Source organism: Gallinula chloropus (assembly GCF_964237585.1).
Source record: "Gallinula chloropus genome assembly, chromosome: 20".
Lineage (NCBI taxonomy): Eukaryota > Metazoa > Chordata > Aves > Gruiformes > Rallidae > Gallinula > Gallinula chloropus.
In genome coordinates, this window is record NC_140105.1 from 2976983 (window position 1) to 2999611 (window position 22629).

The following is a 22629-nucleotide window of genomic DNA, read 5'->3' on the forward strand; positions in this document are numbered from 1 at the left end:
CCTAAGTGTTTCTGTGCCTTCTTATGGACACTATCCTCTACAGAAAAAGCTAGAGCTCCCCAAAGGATTCACTCCTATGTTTAATTCTCTCTCAGACAAAGCTGAAGCAATACATTTCTAAAGATCGCTCTTATTGCCAGAATGGGCTCCAGCTTCAAGGGAAGCTCCTCACCTGCCTCCCTCCATGCTAAAAGGACATTGTGAGCTTTCTCCCCTCTTCCTCCAGATCTGCACAAACACGTGCTCTCCCTCAAGAGTCACAGGCTGGTTTTATGGACTGCCAAATCACTGAAAAACTTTTGCCTCAGACCCTCATGCCCTCAATATGGAAGATCAACTTCTTGCAGCAGATCACACCAGTTAACACTGTGGGGACAATAAGACCCATGGCACCTTGCTGCATCTCACAGTCAGAAAAAGAAAAGCCCCTGTCTTCTCAAACCATCAGGACAACTTAGTACATCCTATGACTGTGTGATTCAAGCATGCAACACCCAAAGACTCAGACCAAGCTCTGAGCCTCTTCTCACCCAAACACTGGCCTTTCAGCTGTCTGCACTGATACAGGGCTTATTCTTGCCCCTCACACACTGTTTCTCTGCCAGCAGTAGCTCCTTTCCCAGCCCAGGCTCTCCAAAGGCAGCAAAACTTCGTATTTATTCATAAATGCAAATCATGGCTCCCAGTGTGGAGCAAGCCAAGCGCCCCGTTCCCATGGCAACAATTCAGATGCATTTATATGAATGGGTAATTTTACAAACTGCAGAAAAATCCTTGACATCATCACAGTCAAGGGCAGACTTGGGGACTGAGCAAACCCAGTCCTTAAACCTCAGTAAGAACTGTGGGGACATAAACAGCCATACAGCAGCAGCAGGCCAATGAAATGGAGTCAGGGTTTGCATTGATGCTGGCTTTGAACAGCCACAGTCAGAGCAGTGGGACATGAAAGTCAAAAGTAGCATGAGCAGTGGGTGCCTGAAGAATTTATTTACCAATAGTTTCTTCCCAGCTGATACCAGGTTTTGGACTCCTGTACATGGCAGGGAAATCTTCCCCAGCACACACCTCCACTCCACCACAAAAGGTTCTCCATAATGGTGAACACCTGCACCAAGCAATGGGGGACTTGAGAGGCCTAATTTTCATTATGGGATTGCAGAAGCAGCACAAGGGATGGAAAAGGAGAGGGAACCACAAGCCAGTGAGGTATCACAGTGCTCAAGTCTGCTTTGGCAGAAACACTGCTGGATGGGAGCGTGGACCTGACGAACCATTTCTGCCATCTCAAAATGAGCATCCAGTCTGCACCGACCTTCTGTGCATAAGGTGAGCCAGCCAACCTGAGTTAGATACCCAGAGAGAGGAGACTGCCTCTTCTCCAGCTCCAGGGGACCCCAGCTGGCCTGTTTACATGCCAACCTGCCTTTATGTGGCTGGAGTAGATGGGTGAATCTCACCCTGCCTCTCAGCAAAGCAGACACTGCTGTTATCATGGTGCTCTGAAAAGCAGGAGAACCACAAGCCCAGAGACAAACTGCTCAGAAACACACACCTGCTTTCTGCAGCATGACACTGTCCTGCTCCCCTCTGCCACAGGCTCTCAGAGGAATCCAGTGCTGGAGGATCACAGAATCACTAGGTTGGAAAAGACCTTTAAGGTCGAGTCCAACCATAGCTGTCCTCTACTAAACCATATCTTTAAGTACCTCATCTACTCATCTTTTAAACACACCCAGGGATAGTGACTGAACCACCCTTCCCTGAGGCTGCTGAATACACAGATTGTGCTGCTCTGGTCCCTACAGCTCCAGATGTAACTCACTGCATCTTGCACAGCCACCATCACACAGATGTCCCTGCCAACTGGGAATAAATTGCCATGGAAAGGTTTACTAGCCACATCCAAAGATCATGTTCCCAGTTCTCAGCTAAACCCATTCACAATCCCTCATACTTTGAAAAGCTTCTTAAGAGGCAGAGAGGATGGGCTCAGGAGCCTGGCTGTAAGCAGATTTCAATGCAGCCTGCCAGCTGTTTTCCTCCTTCCATTGATATATTTTATTGGACAGTGGAAGGATGAGACTGTTACTTCCTTCAGCTGAGATTTCAGCAGCAGCTCTGCAAATGCCATCTCATAAAACAGAGATTTTTTCAAAGCAAGAGATTGCCAAGATTATTTGATTTGGACAGCACTTGCCAAATAACACCCACAAGTTTTGGAGATGGGACAGCTTGAAGGGGCAAAACAAGTTCCAGTGTTTCAGCAGAGAAAGAAAAAGGTCTTTCCTGTTACAGAGAATTCCTTTATATCTATCTCAGATAAGGGTCTTTTGCCATTCATTGTAAAGCTGCTCCAGAAAACTCTTACTGCTGTGAAGAGTTGGAACTGGTAGCACTCCAAACTGCACAAAGAGCAGGCTGTGTGTCTGCAATGCCAGCCAGAACAAAGCAACAGGGATCCAAGCTCAGGCGTTGCCTGTGTGCTCCTGCACCATTTGCTCCAGTTCACAAACCAGACATTATTTGCAAACTACTTCAAATTATATACAAGCATCAGAGCTACTTTAAGTTATACACTAAGTGCCATAAAATCATAAATTGCTCATAGATAATTCACTACAGTGTAGAAAAACTCATCATAGAAACTTTTGGGCCAAAGTAATTGCTCACACAGGTTTGCAAGCACACTGCAAGTCATGAAGACCACCAGATATGGGGAAAGTTAGCACTGGATTAGTACAAACCTCACCCATGGTTGTGGCTACATCAGTGGAAACCTCTTGCATTAACATGGTGAGCAGAGATTTCCCAAATACTTTCTCCCCAAGAGTTGCCCTCAGGATGTGTCACAGATCACCCTGTGCTAGAAGCACCAGGCAGACTTGCAGCCCTTGTACTGGGATGTCAGAGACCACTTACAGTCCCCACAGAAACCACGTGCTTGTGCCAGAAGAGCTTTTCCTCTTTGAAATCGGGGTTAGATGAGCAGCAGGCAGCATTTTCAGTGGCTGACAGCAGGAGTTTCAGATGCTGAAACTACAATGGATAAATCCAGGCTGCCACGTGTTTGTACCCTCAGTAAAGTGAATCAAGCACTTTCTGGCCAATGACTTTGGCTGCCCCACGTTACAAGGCTAAGGCAAGAAAAAGCATTCAGCATTTTCATGTAGGAACAGTGGAAGAGGCCACAGGTATGTTTGAGCACCAAGATATAAACCTCATACCTTTCTTATGCAAAATGGCTGGAAACACTTCCCTAACCTCAGTTGACTTCTCTGGATTAAACAGCTTGCCTCCCTTTTATTTTGGTTACTGTGAATGCAGTCGCTGTTCTGTGCCCTGATGTAACATCAGCAAGATCCAAGGAACCAAACCTTAAACCCCAACACAGCTTGAGAGATGCCAGAGGAAGAATCAAAAAGGATGAAAAATGCTTTGTTAGCGCTCGAAGAGAGGGGAACGAACGGTGTCATAACTCATGACATAACTAAAACCCCAGGCAGCACAGAATTAGCTCACCACAAGCCCAAATTAAACCTTCTCTCTAACAAACCATGATGTGACACAGGCTGGAGGTGCCAGGAAAGCAGCAGCCCGCACACGCCAGCCCCTCGGCCGAGCACAGCCCCGGGCGCTGGCAGCTACAGGCTCCATCTCTCAAAATAGCTCCTGGAGTGAGTGCTCCCCAGCCACGTGGAGACAGCACCAAAAGATAAAATGTGACATTGGACCAGATCCCAGGTATCTTCTCAGCTCTGTGATTGCAGCCTAAATCCCATAGAATATTTATCACTTCAAAACACAAGTCACATCTGAAATCAGTTAATCGGTTTTCCCCAGGGAATTAACGCCGCCTCCCTTTCCTGCATCACACAAGGATCCAAAAATAGGACACAGCCAGAGCTTTTCCTTTCAGACTATGGTTTTATAGACACCCTGTGTGGACGTGGAGTTAAATAGCTGGCCCTATGGAAAGAGCCCAGCCACTGCCCAGCGGTGCTGAGAGGAATGCTCCTGGGGGAGCACACCGGCCCCAGAGCTGCTCTCAGCTGTGGGACGGCACTTCCACAGGCAGAGCAGTTTTATCTAACATGGTTATTCCTGGGATAAGATAGATGCAGGGCCATGGGTGTCAATCAGCAAAGCAAAGTAAAGGAGGGGATTAAAAGGAAAACAAGAGAGACTTGCCTTAACCTAAAACGTTTCAGGGGGAGAGGAGAGCTCCAGCCAAGCCAAACCATGTTTACATTCCTGTGGAACAAAGTAGGTACAGGGCTTCAAGACCAAAGACAACTATTCAAAGATAATTAGTCTGGAGACTGGCAAAAACATAGGCACCTGTACTCATGCTCTGATTAAGCACAGCTTTCTGAGCTATAATCTTCAATTGAGTGCTAGTGGTTTGGGCTTGGACCCAGAGTCTTCTGTCCAAGTTCTGACTAAGTATGAATGGAGACAACTCATGGCAAAGCCAGCCAACTCCCAAACCTTCTGACATGCTACCAGGCCAGGAGGGGAGCAGGCTGAGTACAGAGTGTTTGGGGAATTTCAAGTGTATTCTTTCCAGCTGTTTAATTACAAGAGTACTGATGGAGAAGGAATTTCATTTTCACTGTAGCAGTGAGATTGCAGCAAGCAAGCTAAGCAAGCAAAGGTACTGTAGAGGGATGGAGCCTGACAAGAAACATTCAATATTTCACTTTAATTCCCACCTTCTACCTACTTGTTGCTTCTATTTACTCATTGCTCTCTACCCTTTCTGCTTTTGCTCCTTTACTTTGTTCTTCCTTTGCCTTTTGGCAACTTGTCAGGTGTCTGTTTTGTCCTCATTTGTAACTCAGTAACTAAGTTGTTTCTGCTCTGCCACCACTTTCTGCATCACAGCTCCAAGTCAACCCCATGGCAGACAGAAGAGCCCTAACCAGAGTCTTATACTGGTATTAAAATTCCATTCAGCATGGGGAGACTTTTCATCTTTGATCTTTAAAACTTTGTCACAGAGTATTTCTGTTAGGCTGGTCTTAGAGCATCATGACCTTAGGATGTTCAGCTACCTTGAAGCTCCATTTAGAATTCACCACCATCCTATATTACAACCCACAGCCTCCCCACACCAGCTCCTCCACATCTACAGACCCTCTCTTCTTTCCCTTTCCTACTCAGGGTTCAGCCCTGAGGCAGGCTTTGCAACAACACAGTCAGCAGCATATCCACCCTTCCCAAAGAAAACCAGAGAGGTCTTCGGCACAAGCCCTCCACCTTGCCTCATACCTTCTCCCCAGGCAGCTGGCAGGCAGATCCCAGCCTCCGCCACACTACCACGCAGTCATTTTCTTTGGAGCCCAAGCTTATTTTTGCAAGAGGCCTTGCCCCAGGGGCGTATTTCTTGCAGACTCTTTAAGAGCTTGGTGTTTTCCCTGCCAAAATGACCTGCTGCCTGGTGGGGTCACCTCCCGAAGCCCAACTTGAGACCCCTCTTCACACAGACCATTAACAGTTTACATAGAAACTTGTATGGTCATGACCTTGAGCAGACTTCCATGCCTCCCAGCACTTTATCACTCCTTGCTGCACAAGCATGAGCCAGCCATGCAGGGGGGTATTTAACAAGTAACTGAAGCCATCTCCTCAGCATGGTCAGCCTCACAAGGAAATACCTTGAAGGCAACCCAGGTGCCATCCTACAGCTCTGTCTTGCCTCAACTACTCCCAGCAGCATCTGCTTTGTACAAAACTAGCAAAATGTGACACTCTGCATTTCCCATTCCTGCTCCTGTGGTCTCATACACCAAGAATCACACGGTACCTGAATTTATACCTTTCGTAATATTTTTCTGACTGTGCATCCTTTACATCAATATTGGGCTCCATCATCTGAAGTATAAAATCACTTTCAAAGCCCATTTCTTGGTAAGCAATGCAAATAAAGTGCAGGGGAAATTTTTCAGTCTATTTCTGTTTCTTTTTTTACCCACAGACATCCAAGCATTTTATAAGCCAGCAATAGAGAGCAGGCAGGATGATTTTATTGCTGGGGCAAATAAAACAAAAGAGAGAATCACAGAATTGTAGGGGCTGGAAGGGACTTCAAGAGATCAAGTCCAACCCCAAGGAAAATGACATGATTCTTCAGAGCCCAAAACATCAAGTCTTCTGCACGCTGCATTAAGAGGTTTGCTATTGAAGGCTACAATGACTAGACTGTGATGCAAAGCACTGATTTGCCACCATGGGAACACAACAGAGGCCACCCACCTTCTGCCCTCACCTCTGTGCATGGTGTGGCTTTCCCTAGTGAATCCTCAGGCTCCTTTCTCTAGAGCTCCCCAGTAAATCCACTCGGATAATACAGCTCAGATCCTATGCCATTCCTGCACTCTAGATGAATTATACATCCTGTAATGATTCACCAGCATTTAAGGGACAATTCTGATCCTCTTCTCCTCCACATACCATGCCTTCTCCAAAACCTCCCCAGCCAAACCCCATGTTTCCACCTCCCCTTTGAGCTTCTAGACCCCACCCCAACTACCTGAACCTTTGAAGTTTCAACCTCTTGGACTCCTGAATCAGATCTTTGGTAGACATCCCCCCACAGACAGCCCTTCATTACTGTTGCCATTGCTTTTTTTGGCCTTGCCAAATTCTCTATCCTTTTTCTTCATTTTCTTTTTTCCATTTCACTTCTCCAGACACTGATATATCCCTCCCTCTCCTCCTGGAGGATCCTATTGCAATCCACAGGGCTAGTGGTCAGAGAAGTCAAAATACACCCTTTTTGTTACCACACTGGGGACGCTTCTGGGTATTTATGGTCACTTTTCCATTCTACAAGGTGCACAAGCACTCAAAAAGCTTAACACACTGAGTGCTGCAAGGGAGGAAATCCATCACAGTTCAGAAAAACATAGAAGTGTATCTCTCCTCAGAACTGTTATCCACATTCCTAATTGGACTTAATGTTTATAGCCACTCTGTGCTGGTCGAAGGGCCTCATTAACCCACCAGAGAATCATTATGCCAAGTCACCTTCATCTTTCTCATTTATTCTGTTCCAAGATATAACCAAACAAAATTAGTAAAAAGCCAATTACAAAGGACAGTAAGTATGCTGGAGATGGGCAATCAGATTGGTGTCAAGCAAGGACTGCAAAAAGAGAGATCTGTAGATGCCAGAAGCCCCCTGCCCAGTGAGGGTTTGAGAAGGGTCTGGCAGCAGACCCTCCCACCACTGAGGACACCAGAGCCTGCATGAATGCCACCTGGGGACACACACGCTGTCCTTTATGTGTATATGGAGATGTCCAGATGGGGATGTGATATTATGTCAGTCTGCTCAAACTGGCCCAACTCTGCACACCAGATTTACTGCCAGTTCCTCTTAGAACAGTTCACTGAATGTGGATGTAAGTGGTTATGAACAGGCACAGGTCCTCAGCAGACTGGAGATGAAAGGGAGTTAAATGGCAGAAGAGGGTTATTAACCTCATCACAGCCCAGCGAACTCGAGCTCTCAGATGGAATGCCCAATGCCAGAAGGTTTCTTTTCTGGAAACAGACCCAATCCAAAACTCAGCAACCATGTCCATGAGTGCTGTTTGCACTGGTTCCTGGCTCTAACACATGGGGGCTGTGCAGAAGGCTAGGCTCTGCTGGGGGATGTCTCACTGTCCCTGTAGAGAAAACTGCAGTCCTTGTGCTGCTGCTGCTCTGTCAATAACATGGGTTGAGGGTTGCAGTTTGCCCTAACCCCCCCATAACACGAAAGACAAAGCAGGATTTCTGCCTTGCTGCTGCTGATACCTAGCTTAAAATTAGCTCTTAAAACAAAAACAAACCCACACAAAACCAAACAAATTAAAAAAAAACCCAACCCAAGAAAACACCCACAGAAAAACCTAAATGCCACAAAAAAGGCAACACGTGAAACACTTGACATGACAATTTAACATCTCTGGGTGCTGCAGGCCCTAAGCAGCACGTAAAACACTTGCCTGCTTTTTGCTGTAGGCAGATCTCCAGCAACACTGACTTGCTCTTCAAGTCCAAGGACTTTTCTTATGTGATTCTTCCCAACAGCATCACATAAGAAGTGAGATGGTGCCACACAACCTGACAGGAACACACCGAATTTCTGCGTATGTAACAGGTGGAGGAGAAGTGAAAACAGTTCAAAGAACAGAAGGCTCAAAGTCAAGTACCAAGAGAGGAAGGTTCACATTTTGTGTGTATATGCACACACACAAGAATATCTACTTGGCCATGAAAAGTAAATCTTGAGTGGAGGATTTCAACTTGCACAATACATCCCAGAGTCAGAGGAACTGGACGGCTGCAGGGCTGTAACCCCACACACCAAACACACACACATTATCCCGACTCTAGGAGCACACAGAGAGGCAAGAAGAGCAGACAGCATCTTAAACAAACTGAGAGAATCCAAGGTTGCACCATGTACCTGGCAAGCTCAGGTTGCCTGCGAGAGTCATCAGTGATTTCTGTCCATCAGTGGACACGATGAGCTCTCAAGGTCCCTTCCAACCCCTGTGATTCTGTGATTTCTTATATACCATTAAGGTGTAATAATATTGCTCCAATTCAATCAATTTAAGGTAAGGTCAGCATTTCTGTCCATCTAAGGATACTTTTTCTAGCACCTAGAGCTGTCTCCTCTTCCAGTTCTCCCAGTTATTTGGGCCCATTCCTAGCAGTTTTTCCTTTCCATAAGGAATGAATTCCCAGCAGTTCCACTAACAATGAGCTGCAGTTTTTCCACACAAGAGAACCAGAATGGCATAGCACAACTACCAATGCCTGTAGCAGGCCCAACATTTCCACAATCTGTAGGTGTGAACAGCAACATCATCCCATGCATTCTTTTATCTCATGGCTCAAAAATTATTAGGAAGGATTTCAGGGACTGAAAAGAAACACATCTACCTTCTATTCCTACCTATTCTATAATATGAAAAGGTAGCCCATACATCCTTCTACTTCTTTTAAATACTGGACTTAAACTCCTTCAAGCTGAGAAGCCAAGCTTTCTCTCTGGCCATTGAGTTCCTTGTGTAAACCAGAGAGCCACTAAATTTCACTGTTTTTTTTCCTTTATCTGTAGATAAGTCCCAAGCTCCTCTCAACCAAGACAAACCCCTTCACAAGATGCCATCCTGGGACAAAACACATGCCCCCCAGCCCTCCCTGGAGGTTTGTGGGCTGTGGAGCTCACATGCACTTTCCTAGAAGATTTATTTGTACAATCAAAACTGTTGCTATCCAGCCTTTCAGATCTTCCCCCTCATAATTAATATTAAACGATGTTTTGTCTGCATTATAAAAGCATCCATTACAATAGGCTCATCACTGCACTTCCTCACTCTTTGAATTAAATGGCTTATAAACTCTTTTCTTTAACTTTGCATTAGTAAGGTTGATGGATGAGCACTGTAAATGACTAAGAAGGAAACAAGCCACTGCAGCTCAGCCACAGCCATTAGTGGACACAACACCTCCCCTTCCTCTGGTTGTACAGAAAGGACCTTGAATGACTAATGCCTATGCCTTGCTTGGCTAACCAGCTTTCAAAGTATCTTAGATACAGCCCAACATCATTTTCAGTCAGAGGAAAGAAACTCTTAGAACTGAACCCCAACACCAGCCCACCTTGCCATACATGCTCATATCTCAGTCTGGTCATGATATTCTAGGGTTAGTTATATGCAAGACATTCACCAAATGTTAGCAACAGATTGAACTCTTTGTTGTATTTTACTTTCCTTCTATCCACCAGGCTCACTTGCAATGTGTATTCCCTTCTCCTGTGTGCACCTTTGACACTTAGCTGCTCAGAATTGCCCAACAATGAATGTTTTCTGTACCCACATAACCTTCCAGCATTTTGAAGGCTTATAGCTCAGCTGGTTCCAAACAGTGTAAGAACAACCTTCAGCTCTCAAGGGAGCTGGTTGTGTTGTGCTGTGTGTGTAGAACCAGGTAGTATCTTCAGCATTTGCTAACCTAGTTCAAACAGCAGAGATGTAGAAGTCAGGCTGAAGCACTTCAGAACCTGTGATAGATATAGCAGATGACAAATAAGATGCTACTTTTTCTGAAAGACCCCAAGAGTGGTGGCAGCCCCCCAGTGAGGCACTGCTATCCTCTGGTAACACAGAAGAGTTGCATTTCTGTATAGTCTGAACAGTCACTGCAATCCCCAGTTATTTCTAAGCAATGCATTAGGAAGGACACAAACTCAAATGAAACACACACATAAAAATGGGTACTATGAGCAAAGCCCATTTACATGCAGAATCCATACTTCCCTCCAGGGATTCATTAGAGAAGGAAAAGAAATTTGCTTCTGTTTGTTTGAAAAGGCAGACTTATTAGTAGCTGTGGAAAAATGAAGAATTGCCAGCATTTCCCAAGGTAACTAATATATTTATTGTAGACCAAGTCAGATCTTAGTTTAAAGGGCAAACAGCTGATCTTCCTAGTTCAAAGTAAGAAAGGGATGAGTGAATGTCCAGGCTGGCCCTCACTCTGTTTGGAAAGGGTCCATAAGCCACTACAAGCCATTACCATCACTATTAAAGTGATCTTGCACCATCCATAAATTGTTTGTTTTCTTACCAAAATACACTCAAACTGTGATTCTTGGACTTCAGTCTAATTCCAGATGTGAATTTCCAAGGATCCTCTAGGACTCTAAACTCCTCCAAGAGAGGAGCATTTAAACCAGTTCTCAATTTCTGATGTACAAAAGGATCCCAGATTTGACCCACACCTTGGCATTCACGTTCCCCACACCCTTGGGACAACTGTGCTCTTTCCCTGCAGTTACTGTTTTTATGGATTGCTGTACAGTTAATTACTCCTGGGACAGGAGCAGCACAGTTTCTCAGCCTCTGATTTCTGGCACTTGCCCTGCATGTCTCAGGGCAGCCCTGACCTTGTACTTTTGTTTGCCAGTGTGGTGGTTCACCCCCTGGCTGCAGTGAAGTGATGCTCAGGTGGTAGTTCAGGTTCAGTGAGTGGGAGAAGATGCAGCACTTCACAAAGGTTCCACAACAGACCTCTGGCAGAAAGGACAAGCAGTGGCTCCCCAGAAAAAAAAACCAAAACCAACTCCCTCACCTCAAGTTGTATCTTTTAAGAATATTCACAAGAGAGAAAAACAGTCACTCTGCCATAAAGAGATGTGACCAGTATTGACATCCAAGCACAGGCTCAGCTCTCACTCTTCCCCCAGGAGAATAAGAGCACAAGAATTAGCAGCAAATTCACAACCCTTGCCCAGATCCATCCTCATCTGGGGCTCAGTTAGCAAGCTCACTGCTCATTGCCTGCTGCAGATTATACTTGACAGAGGCTAACAGCACACCTCATCTCTCTCAAATCCTTCCCTGTAAATCTCCATTCTTTCCAACCCAACCAATTAGAAGGAAATTCTCATATGTGCTCTTCCCCCCTTCCCTAAAGAGCTTCAGAGCCTCAGCTTCCTCCTGCTGCATTTTCCACAAGGTGTTATCCAAACCCCTCTACAATTAGGCGACTGTCTCGAGGACATAGGAGCTGTTAACATTTATGGGTTTTCTGCATTATTTTTGGTTTCAATATTAAAGATTTCCATGCAAAGCTTCTTCACAAGTCCCACAGGAAAAGCTTCAGGTCGTGTGCACCATGTACAACAGCTGCCATAACGCCAACCTGTTCACAGAATCATGAGGTTGGAAAAGACCTTTAAGATCATCAAGTCCAACCATTGCTGTCCAAGCTAAACCAGATACCTAAGTACCTCACCTACCCTTTTTTTAAACACACCCAGGGGTGGGGACTCAGCCCCTCTCTGGGCAGCCTGTTCCAGGCCCCAACAACTCTTTCAGGGAAGAGCTTTTCCCTCAGATCTGCTCTGACCCTGTCCTGGGGCAGCTTGAGGCCATTTCCCCTTGTCCCATCTCCTGTCCCCTGGCTGCAGAGACCATCACCCACCTCTCCACAACGTCCCTTCAGGTAATTGTAGGCAGTGAGAAGGTCTCCCCTCAGCCTCCTCTTCTGCAGACTAAACATCCCCAGCTCCCTCAGCTGCTACTAAGATGATTTTCCCTCCAACCCCTTCCCCAGCCTGGTTCCCTTCTCTGGACTTGCTCAAGGACCTCAATGTCCTTCTGATGGTGAGGAGCCCAGAACTGGACCCAGCACTCCAGGTGCTGCCTCACCAGTGCCCAGTCCAGGGGCACAATCACTTCCCCAGACCTACTGGCCACACTATTTTTGATACAAGCCAGGATGCCATTGGCCTTACAGAAAGAAATGACCAAATAACAACACTCAGCAGCTTACCCATAGTTATTTTCCTCAAAGGAGGCCTAGGAAGGACTTGTTCATTAGTGTTTGTTGACCATTTGGAAAACATAAATGAGCTATTTAATAAGAAATGCTTCCTTTCCAATATCTCATCATTATCAAATGTCTCATTGTCATTAGATCAGCTTGACTAATGGGATCCTAAATCCCAATTAAGGACTCTAGATGTGACTTTCACGCAATCTAATCATGAAATGAATGCTAGTCAAAGGGGTATCAAAGTGCTTTCCATTGGGGAGTGCATCAGACAAGATTTTCAGCAGGAAATGGTGTCCTGGTTCCTTAATCCCCTCAAGTCAGCAGGTAAGGAGCTGTGGCACTGTGCACAATTAGAGCATGGGTGCTTAAATTAACATTCCTAAAATTTCACAAAGAAGGGCAAGTGAAGTCTTGAAGGAAAACAAATTTCTGTACTTCTCTGAACACAAAACTCTTCACTACTGTTATTTCTGTACTGGTGTAGCCCAGGTAGCTCAATTGCACCCTATTTAAAACCTCAAAGAATGCAACTGGACACCTGTGGCAGTGTTAACTGTGTGACTGAACTTTGCAATGGCAATCCAGGCTGCTCAATTGTTCCCATACACTCACCAGTTAAGGTCTCCATATGTTCCAGTACAGAAATGTTTCAGTGCTCCAAGCTCCAACTGGAGAACTAGCAAAGAGGAATGAACCTTGTGTGTCTGGAACACCTGCAAGTAGATTCTCTAGATGCATAATGGGGCTGGGAAGCCTCTGCCAAAGAGGACATGATTTCCTGTTTCCAGGTGTACATCGGATCTGTTTCTCTCTGGATCCATAGCTGCATCTGTTATTGTTGTTACAGATGCTGTGCTAAAAGATAATTATTTTTGGAGTTTGCATTAATTATGCCACTTACCAATGTGTGGAGAGATTTTGCTCCTCTCCTTTTGACAATGATCTCCATTTCTTTAAAACTGGTTGCTATCAAACCTTATAGATAATTTTGTTCCTGATCACAGGAATTTCCATCAGTACAATTACCTGGGAGAAGCCAACAAAGGCCATAGCTACAGTGTAATAATGAATTTGTCAATTAAAGTTTGCTTTGCCCTTGAGTCAGAGCAATTAGCATCACACGACCTTCTTGTAGAGCAATGATGCACGCCGTCTCTGAAGCCACTTATTGTGAATGCAATCAGTAGCTTACGCTTGGGAGTTCATTGTGCATCATCAACAGCAGTGGAGATAAACTCAAGCAACAGCCAGTCTGAGTAATGATGGCTCTGGTTAACCTGGTTGCTAGGCTCTGAGAGAAGCATCACTCCAACACCTCAATGACCCATGAGCAAGGACAACAAATGCTGTACAGCAGAGCTGTGAGCAAGGACTGCTTACCAGGTGTGGTACAGCACAACAGCCCATACTCCAGCACTTCCCCTTCTGTTCACTGCAGACTTCAGGTTCCTCTTTCCATATATAACTTCATGAAGTTGTCCCAAGTACTGGTGTCACCTCTAGCTTTGACTGAACCCATACTCCATAATTACCACAAGAAGTGACAAGTTCTATCATTCCTGAGAGTTTACATAGAGATCTGACAACACACTCCTCTCTACTCACCAACAGCTACCAGCAAAGGCACTCCAATCAACAGGACCTTTTTGTGGGACATTTATTGAGCTGCTACCCATTTAGTTTTACTTCTATGAGGGCAAAAAGGCAAAGTGAGCACAGCATGCCACAGATCACAGAACACCAAGATTCTCATAAACCAGAGAGGACTTACTGCACCAGCAAACACTGCTGAGCAACAGGGAATTAAATGTATCTTCTGCCTGAATCCTCTTCCAGAATAGGATGGCTGTTGCCATCGGAGACAGAGCCAAGTCAGCATCAGGATCATTTGAGAGCAGTGTTTGCACAAGCCCAGCCAGAAAACAGGACTAGCAGAGAAAGTTCTCCGGACACCACTGTTTTGCCTCCAAGTCAAACAGCTAACAATCCCCCCTCAGAGATGAAACTGTGTCTGTGTGTGGCTCCTGCATGTCAGCAGACACAACTGATACTCAAGCACATGCCTAGGGCTGTGGAGACACAAATCTGGGGAGGGAGATGAAGCCAGAAGTTGAATGAAGGCTGCAAAAGCTCCACTGCTCAGAGAGAAGGAAAAAGCCAGAAGACACTGGGACATAGACTGCAATAGCAGCATCACTGAAACTCTCCAAGAGGCAGAGTCAGAACCTGAGAGACTTTTGTTAAAGAAATAAATGAAATCGCAGCAGCAGAATCCACTAGACCTCAAGAAGGAAACATTATTAAAACAAAAACCTACAGATCTGCATAGAAAATACAAAAGACAAAACAGGCTTGATTCCCAACTGCATCACAGCTCTTGAGGGTAATAAGAGAGCAGATGATTGGAGAGGGTATCAGGGGTTTCTACTCTGATCGTGATCATCCTCATGCTGCTAGTATGTACTGGAATGCAGATTCAAGATCAGGATCTTAGGTTAGACTTAGGGCTGGTCACAGTGCTGGTGACCAGGGTAGCACTGGACATAAACATATTCTGCAGTTCCCAAGAGTGACCTACTCCCGAAAGTGCTCATCCCTGAACCTGATTGTTTATAAATGCTGATAAAAGTGCTATTCAGATAAAACATATCATCTGCACTGCTGAAAGAGAAGTTGTGTTCTTTGTCCCTGTTGCACTGTGAAATTCCACTGTGATGCACAGCACAGCTACTGACATCACTGTGGAGACAGGCATAACAGAATCAAATACATTAAGACTAGAAATACAACAGCTCCTCTTTTTTCTTTATCTGCTGCTAACTTTACCACATCATTTTCACACATTCTTTGTCAAGAGCAGCACCTTGACCCTGCACACTGATTCCTTGCTTCTGTTTTTATGTGTAAAACCCCCAAAAGCAATATCCTATTCCCATTGCAACTTGATCCAAAACACACCTCCAACACCCAGCATCATTTCCAGGCTCAGCATGACAAAAGCAATTATTGCAATAGCTCCACTGATGCACACAAGCTTCACCCAGCATTTTACAGTGCAGGAGTGCTGTAGTGAAAACGTTTTTCTTTTAAAGGTCAACAGCACACATGAATAAGGATTTTTCCTGAAAGACCATTCTGTGGGGACCCGCAAGCTTCACACTATTACTGGAGTCTGAACTACTCCAAGGTGCAAAGCACATAATCTTGAAAATGAATAAATTCTGAGATATGAAGAGAAGAAGAAAACACAACTTTTGAAACTGGAGTGGTGGGTTGCTGGAGCACTGAAGATTTAATTAATGGTCTTTTCCTGGCACAACTAGAAAGAAGAAAAAATAGCTGTAGCACAGCAGTAGCACAGTCACTTGCAATTCTGTGCATCTGATTACAATAGCTTGGAATAAGTGCAAAGATCCCATATATATTATAACCTTGGGAAACACTCACCTTGGTGTGTTACTTCAAAGCACACTACTTAGAGCACTGTGCTCTATCAGCATTACTAGAAGAACTTAAAAGCCAGTTTTATCTTTCATGCCTTCATGACTACATATGGTTTTGTGTCATGGTCAAGAGCACTTCCCCAAATTTGAGGAAAATAAGCCCTGCTGGAGAACTCATAATTGAGTGAGGACAAAGCACAGTTTAAATGCAGGGTTTTTCCCCTCAAGTGGGCAATGCACACAGCTACACATACACACATACTCAGCAAGCATGTATCTTGTAGTGGCATAATGCTTTCAGAGTAATGTCATGGTTTTGTGTAGCTGGGTGCTGGTAGAGAAAGGGGGGCTGCAGGGATGGCTCCTGCAAGCAGCAGCCAGAAGCTCTCTGCAGGCCGCAGACAGTAAACATCGGCCAATTCAAGGCCGGAGTCGCTGCTGACCGAGGCCGAGCCCATCAGCAGGGGGGTCACAGCACCTCTGGGAATCACAGTGAGGAGAAAAAACCCCATGTTAACAGGTGCATTTTGCCCCCAGAGAAGGGAGTGAGATGATGTAAGAAACTGTGCAGTCATCAAGTCCAAGGAAGAAGGAGGGGGGAGCAGGGGGAAGAAGGAGGCGCTCCAGGCGCCCAAATAGTCACCAAGAAATACATTTCTGATGATACCCAGCAACTGAATTCTACGTCCAAAAGGGTCCTTAGCTCCAAATGACCAAACCAGCTATCTCTATAGTAGCATAGTAATTGGTTCAGAGTTTTTCTCTCTTGGTTCTCCCTCATCTCACACCCGAATTATTAGTAATGACCCATCATGAAGTCCCCAAGGTGCATCACATCAAGTGGTGGGTCCTGCCAGTTGAACTAGAAGTCATCTCCAGTTCAAGCCTAAGACTGAAGGGATAAGGATAAACTAATAAGGGAGGTATTAATTAAGCCATCCTCTCCTCAGCTTGCATTAAACTTATTCCGCCTAAGACCAGGGCACAGGGTAGATGTGGAAAGATTTATTCAATTACCTCATGATCTCATCAGGTTAAGGAAACATTTGTACCAAATACAGAACCTCTAACACACTCTTTAGAGATTCTCTTCCCTTCATCATTTTTTTCATTGTTTCCAAGCAAAAAAATACAATTTAGGGTTTATAAGCAATTAATAAAACAATCCCATTAGATCCCTTGGAGCAAAACATTTGCTGAAATTTATCTCAAAGTTTTTGCCCATCTAATATCTTTTATAACATCAGGAAGCAGAAACACAGAAACATTTTGGCTATGTTCTTTTGACTTTTGAAATAAGGCCATTAGCTTAGTTTTCAAAATGTCTATGTACACAGCTCCACATTCACAACAGCCTTTGTAAGGAAGGTTCTTTTGTGTCTTCACAGCACTAGTTCTTTTACAACCTCTTCTAGTCAAAGGTAAAAAAAATACATCTTTTCATCCACTTTTTTATGCTCGAGACTATTGATAAATGTGGAATGCAGCATTTAGAGATCATTGCACAGTCCTCAAAAACAAGGCATTCTAAAAGAAAGTCCATCAAACATGTTCAGAGGAAAAAAAACCACAAACAAAATAGGACACTGAGCAAGTTTTTCCACTGAGTTAGATTCCAACTTCTTGAAATAAAAATGTAAGAAGCAGCATTTCCATGCAGATGACTTGTGAGATATTGTCCCTTGTTGTAGGGAAGTTAATAGGGATACTAAGGATCTGGAACTATGTTCCTAGAGTGAGTCTTCAATGCTTTTTATTCTTACAGAGTCATAGAAAAGGAGAAGGAAGAAGGGTACATTTAGGGAAAGCTACTAAGTTCACTTGAGGTTGGTTGCTGGTGGAATGATGTTTGTTCACTAAGGATATGACCCACCTACATCCAAGAAAGCTTCCAAAATTAATAAAGATAGGCCTATATAAGAACACTGACATGAATGAGGTTGGTTGTGTCTCTAAACAGCTACATTTAGGCTGAGCTTCTCCAGACAGCCAAAGGAAGCTTGGAGCCTAAATCCCATGGGGTGCCAACCTTGTTAGCACAGGCTCCTTCAAAACATCCCAGACTTCTTACAATAACATACATCCATTCCATTTTTCCAATCACGTATGCTTCCAGGGAAATAAAACACTGCCTTGTTCTCCCCACTCAGAAAGATCCTTCAAATGCTGAAAGGTAAACAAAGAGATCCTCCATTTGGTCTTTACAGAATAAAAACAGGCTCTGATTTCTCCTGAGTCTGCATGGCATGAGGAGTACATGCAGCAAGGACCATCCATTTTTCAGCTCGCTCAGGGCTAAAAGCACATTCCTCTATGTAACAAAGTCTAAGAGGCAACAGTGAGCATATATATTCAGGTAACCAGGGGTTTTTTCCCCCCACCACTTTTCACCTACACAAGATTCCCCACTTAAGCTAGGTAATTGTTGCCCAAAATGGCAACACATGCTCTGCAATTATCATTAGAGTTAATTAAAGCCTCTATGCAGTAGGCAGCTTTGAATTGCTGTTTACACTCAAGTCTCTGAACATGCTGCAGATAATTGAAAGAGAAGCTCAACCCAATATTGTTGCTTTTTTTCTTTTATTGGCATATTGATAATTTGATTTTGGTCATCACATATTTCTAAGAATAAAAAATTAATTTTCCTCTGAAGGCCTCAGTCTCCCCTTCAGCACACTCCACTAAGGTATTTTCACATTCCCCTGGCAGTTCCTGTACCAATGCTTAGAAGATTTAAGAGAATTGGCTGAGAAAGGAAATGATATACCAAAAAATCTCATGTATATAAAGGGGAAACTCTGAAGTTCTACATTTCAGACTACTGGCAGCAGGTACCTATGCAAAGCACATGCACTCCAGGACCTCAGCCAGAACGGGAGGGAGAATTTGGCTGCTCACTTGCAGTTTCACCTGAATACTTCCAAGGTTGGAATAATTTACTGCTACTTCACAGACAGAAAAGATGCAGTTCACTCCAATTCTTCTGCATATTCCTGGCTGATGGACACAGTAATTTCTGAGTCTCTGTGCATCTAGGATGCTAGCCTCTTTTAATGGTGGCAGTTCCTAAGTACCAGGTCTTTTTACTCTCTTATACTCTAACCCAGCAGAAGACATACCTGACTGATAGTCCAAATAACATTTCTCTGATTCCCAGCCACTGTCCTAAGTGTGCAGCCATGCAGACCTTTACTAGAACAGGGGCTTCATTTGCTGAGCTCTGACTCTGGACAATTACCTGCAGGCAATCGATTTTTGCAAGCCCTATAAGTCCTGGGTTTCCATTGAAGCACATAAGAACAAGAAGTGCTCAGTATCTCTAACCATCAGGGCAACATTTATCATGGGCATTTAGAGAAGCAGGCAACCAGAATCCCCATCCCAACGAGGACTAAGGGCTCCGGTTTCTGATCTATCCCAGCACCTCATCTCCTCTCTGCTTACCACATGCTCTGCCCTATGAAAATTGGTGGCCTGGTTCTTAGGGTGACCCAGGCTGGAGGAGAGAGCTCCAAACATGTGATTTCTGCTCTGTTTGGAGAACAGTCCCACATGGCCTTGGTTCTTCCACCACATGAGCAGGGAAAGACAGTCAAAACTGTAGAGACACCTCCAAAGCCTAAATGCCCTAGCTGTTGCTTTGAAATGCTGACAAAACTGAGGTACACTTTCAAGTTGACTCAACTTCAAAACCTGCTCTAGACACATGGGGGGGGGGGGGGGGAATACTTGCAAAGCATCAGTTGAGAGCACTTATATATGTCTTCTCTGAGGATTCAGTCTTGCTCACAGCTTTCTATCTTCAGCTCCTTTCCTCTCATTATCCCCAGACAGCACACTTAAGAACTCAGAAAATAACCCCTCCTTCCACAGCTCCTGAGGAGCACAGATGTCTCTGAATTAACCCTTCCTCTTGTAGATGCCATTTTACCCAAATGATTAATTTTGTACCTCCCTTTCCCAGAGAAATACTTTTTTCTTTCTTGTCTCCAAGTAAAGTAGCAGAAAGGTTACACTTACACCAAAATTCTGCTAGCCAGCAGTGGAAACCTGAGCGGGTAATGCAAAAACATCCAAGGTCAATCAGCTGACAATGAAGAGAGACACTGGCTCCTGTAAGTTTTAAAGCCCACTCTTTGAAGTCTGGTGATGCTGAGCACACATCTATTTTTGTGCTGGAAGGGATCCTGCCAAGAGAACAAGGGTCACTTTGCAAGTGTACAACTCCTCTGACTCCATCAGAACTCATCTCTTCTGGACATCCTGCCTTAACCACCTCAAAATTCAAGCACAGAAGTACACAAAGAAGCCACACTATGACATACAGTATTCAGCCTGGAAAAGACAGAATCGCTGATGACAGCCTCACTACTGCCCCCCCAAACTAAACATTTCAAAAGCAGTTTTAACTAAATCCAGAGAAGATCTGGATTGAGATCTATAAGGCTGGTGCCACCACCTTATGAAGGGATGAAGAGAAGTAGCAAAGAGGGGTCTTGGCACATGCTTAAAATAACCTCTCACCTCAGCCTGGAGGTTTCTGTGGCAGAGCACCCACAAAACCAGAGCTCTGGAGTGCTCATGGAGAGGTTTAGTACTGCCTTTATAATCCCACAGCAGGTCAGGGTGCTTGGTAGAAAGCTGACTTAGGGCTGGAGCTTCAGACTTTGGGAAACCATCAGAAAGCTTTACCAGTGAAAACAAATGGAGGTCAAGGCACAGAGCATCCTGGTCAGAAAGGTCTGACTGAGTCAGCCTGGACAATTCCAAGCACTCAGGTTCCTCTGAGGACTTCGCAGCTCTACCCACACCAAGCCCCAGCAGTAACCCACTGCTTTAGAAACGTACAGCTGAGGGGTAAACATGCATACTTCACCCAGCTCTCTCAACTTGAAAAAGAAGGGGCAAAACTTTGCATTACCTCTGCTTCAGTCATTAAGAGAACAAAAGACTAAGAGACATGGAGAACATCTGAATTTCCAAAGCTGATCTTCCAAGGAGAAGATAAAGGGAGTCACATAGAAATCAATTCATTTATAAACAGCACAGCTGAAACATGACCTGGGCACGGGAAAGCACTCCTCCAGGAAGATCAAACCCCAGCTAATATTTATAACCAAATGTGTTTTAAGGAACAGCAGATCTTAGGCCAGCCATAGATAATCAGAGAGATTAGTGGAAAGCTGAGTGAAGTCCTTCAACATGGTTTAGTGACCACACCTGGGCACGGTCACCAAAACCTGAAGGCTGAGTTCTGTGTTAAGAGGAATCTTTTTCTTTATTTTCCACATGCCTTTTATCAGAGGAGGAAGAAAATCTGTTTGAAAAAACACTCTGACAGGTGTGAGGAAGATAAGCTAGAAGCAGATCACACAGACAACAACATTTGGAACAGAAAAGACTGGGGATTATCACCACGAATACGCATAAGCTCCATTCTTTATAGGAGAGCATGTCATTATTAATAATACTACTTATCCCTCTTATAGCATTTTAAGCTTTCAAAGTGCCATACAAATACTAATCACTAAGCAAAGGTGCCAAAGAATCCCTTCCATACCCTGCTGATTGCACAGACTGAAAGCACAATCAGTACAACGTGTACAATGGCAAACACCAGCCTGAACAATCATCATAGTTAATAACATTACAAAAAAGATTGTGTTCTGAAGGGAAAGGTATTAGTGAGCATCCATTAGGAAACTATTCTTACCTGGTGCTATGGAAGCAGCACCAGACGTAGAGGAAGCAACAGATGCTGCTGGGAGAAAGAGGGAGCATGGGGGACATGGAAACATCTGCAGAAGATGAGGACAAAAGCATCCCCAAGAGATCCAGGAAAACTTTGCAGGTGTACTGGGGAGCAAAAGGTGAAGCCAGGGCAAAGAATCAGGAGCATAAGTAATGTCATTAAAGCAGCCAAAAAAGAATGTGATGGATCTTAAGCAGTTTAACTTTATCAGGAATGGGGGAAAAATCAAATCAGCAACTGACAACCGGAAGGGCTGATCAAGACACAAGCTCATCCCTTGGAATGAGAAACAAATTACATTAGTTTTAGGTAATGATGGGACACTGTTGCCAAATTTGGTAAATACTGGTTAGAAAGTGCACATGATTTAATCCTACCTAGTCCTTGAGTACTTGTACTGTCCAGCAGTGCTGTCTGCAGAACGCCTAACAAGGCAAAGCCTGTAACTGTCCAGATATCCCCTTCATACAGCAACACCGACACTGGGCAGTCCTTGCACTGCACAAACATTAACTACTGCAGCTGCTGAGGACTGGGGAGGACTGCAGGATCCCACCCAGCCTCCCTTTCCCCATCTTAAACCACCTCTTCTACCATGAGGGTGCTGGAAACCCTGGCTTTCTGACCTCAGCTTTTAGTCATATATAAACAGAAAAGAAAATCTATTTTTTGAGAAATATATCTGTATTTCCAATGAGAAGGACACAGAGAACCAATGCTCTGTCCCTAAAACAAAAGCTATACAAGCTGCTTGAAAGGTGCCAAACTCAAGTGTATTTTTTCAGGCAAATCCTATATGGCCCATTCACTTCCCTGCCAGAGAGTAGCTGTGCTGTGTCCAAGGAAACAGAGGAGGCAGACCTCAGCAGCGTGTTAAATCAAATTATCTCATTAACATTTATTTCCTGGCTTACTGTTTCACCACTTAACACAGAAGATGCTTCAGCCACCAGAAAAAGAGTTCCACTGGTCCATTCTGAGTGGGGGAACATGTCCAGTGGTGGAGAGGAGGTCCCCAGGCTTTTCTTCCCTGAAGGTCTGGCACTGCATCTTGGCCCACAGTGGGGAGAGACATAAAAGTGC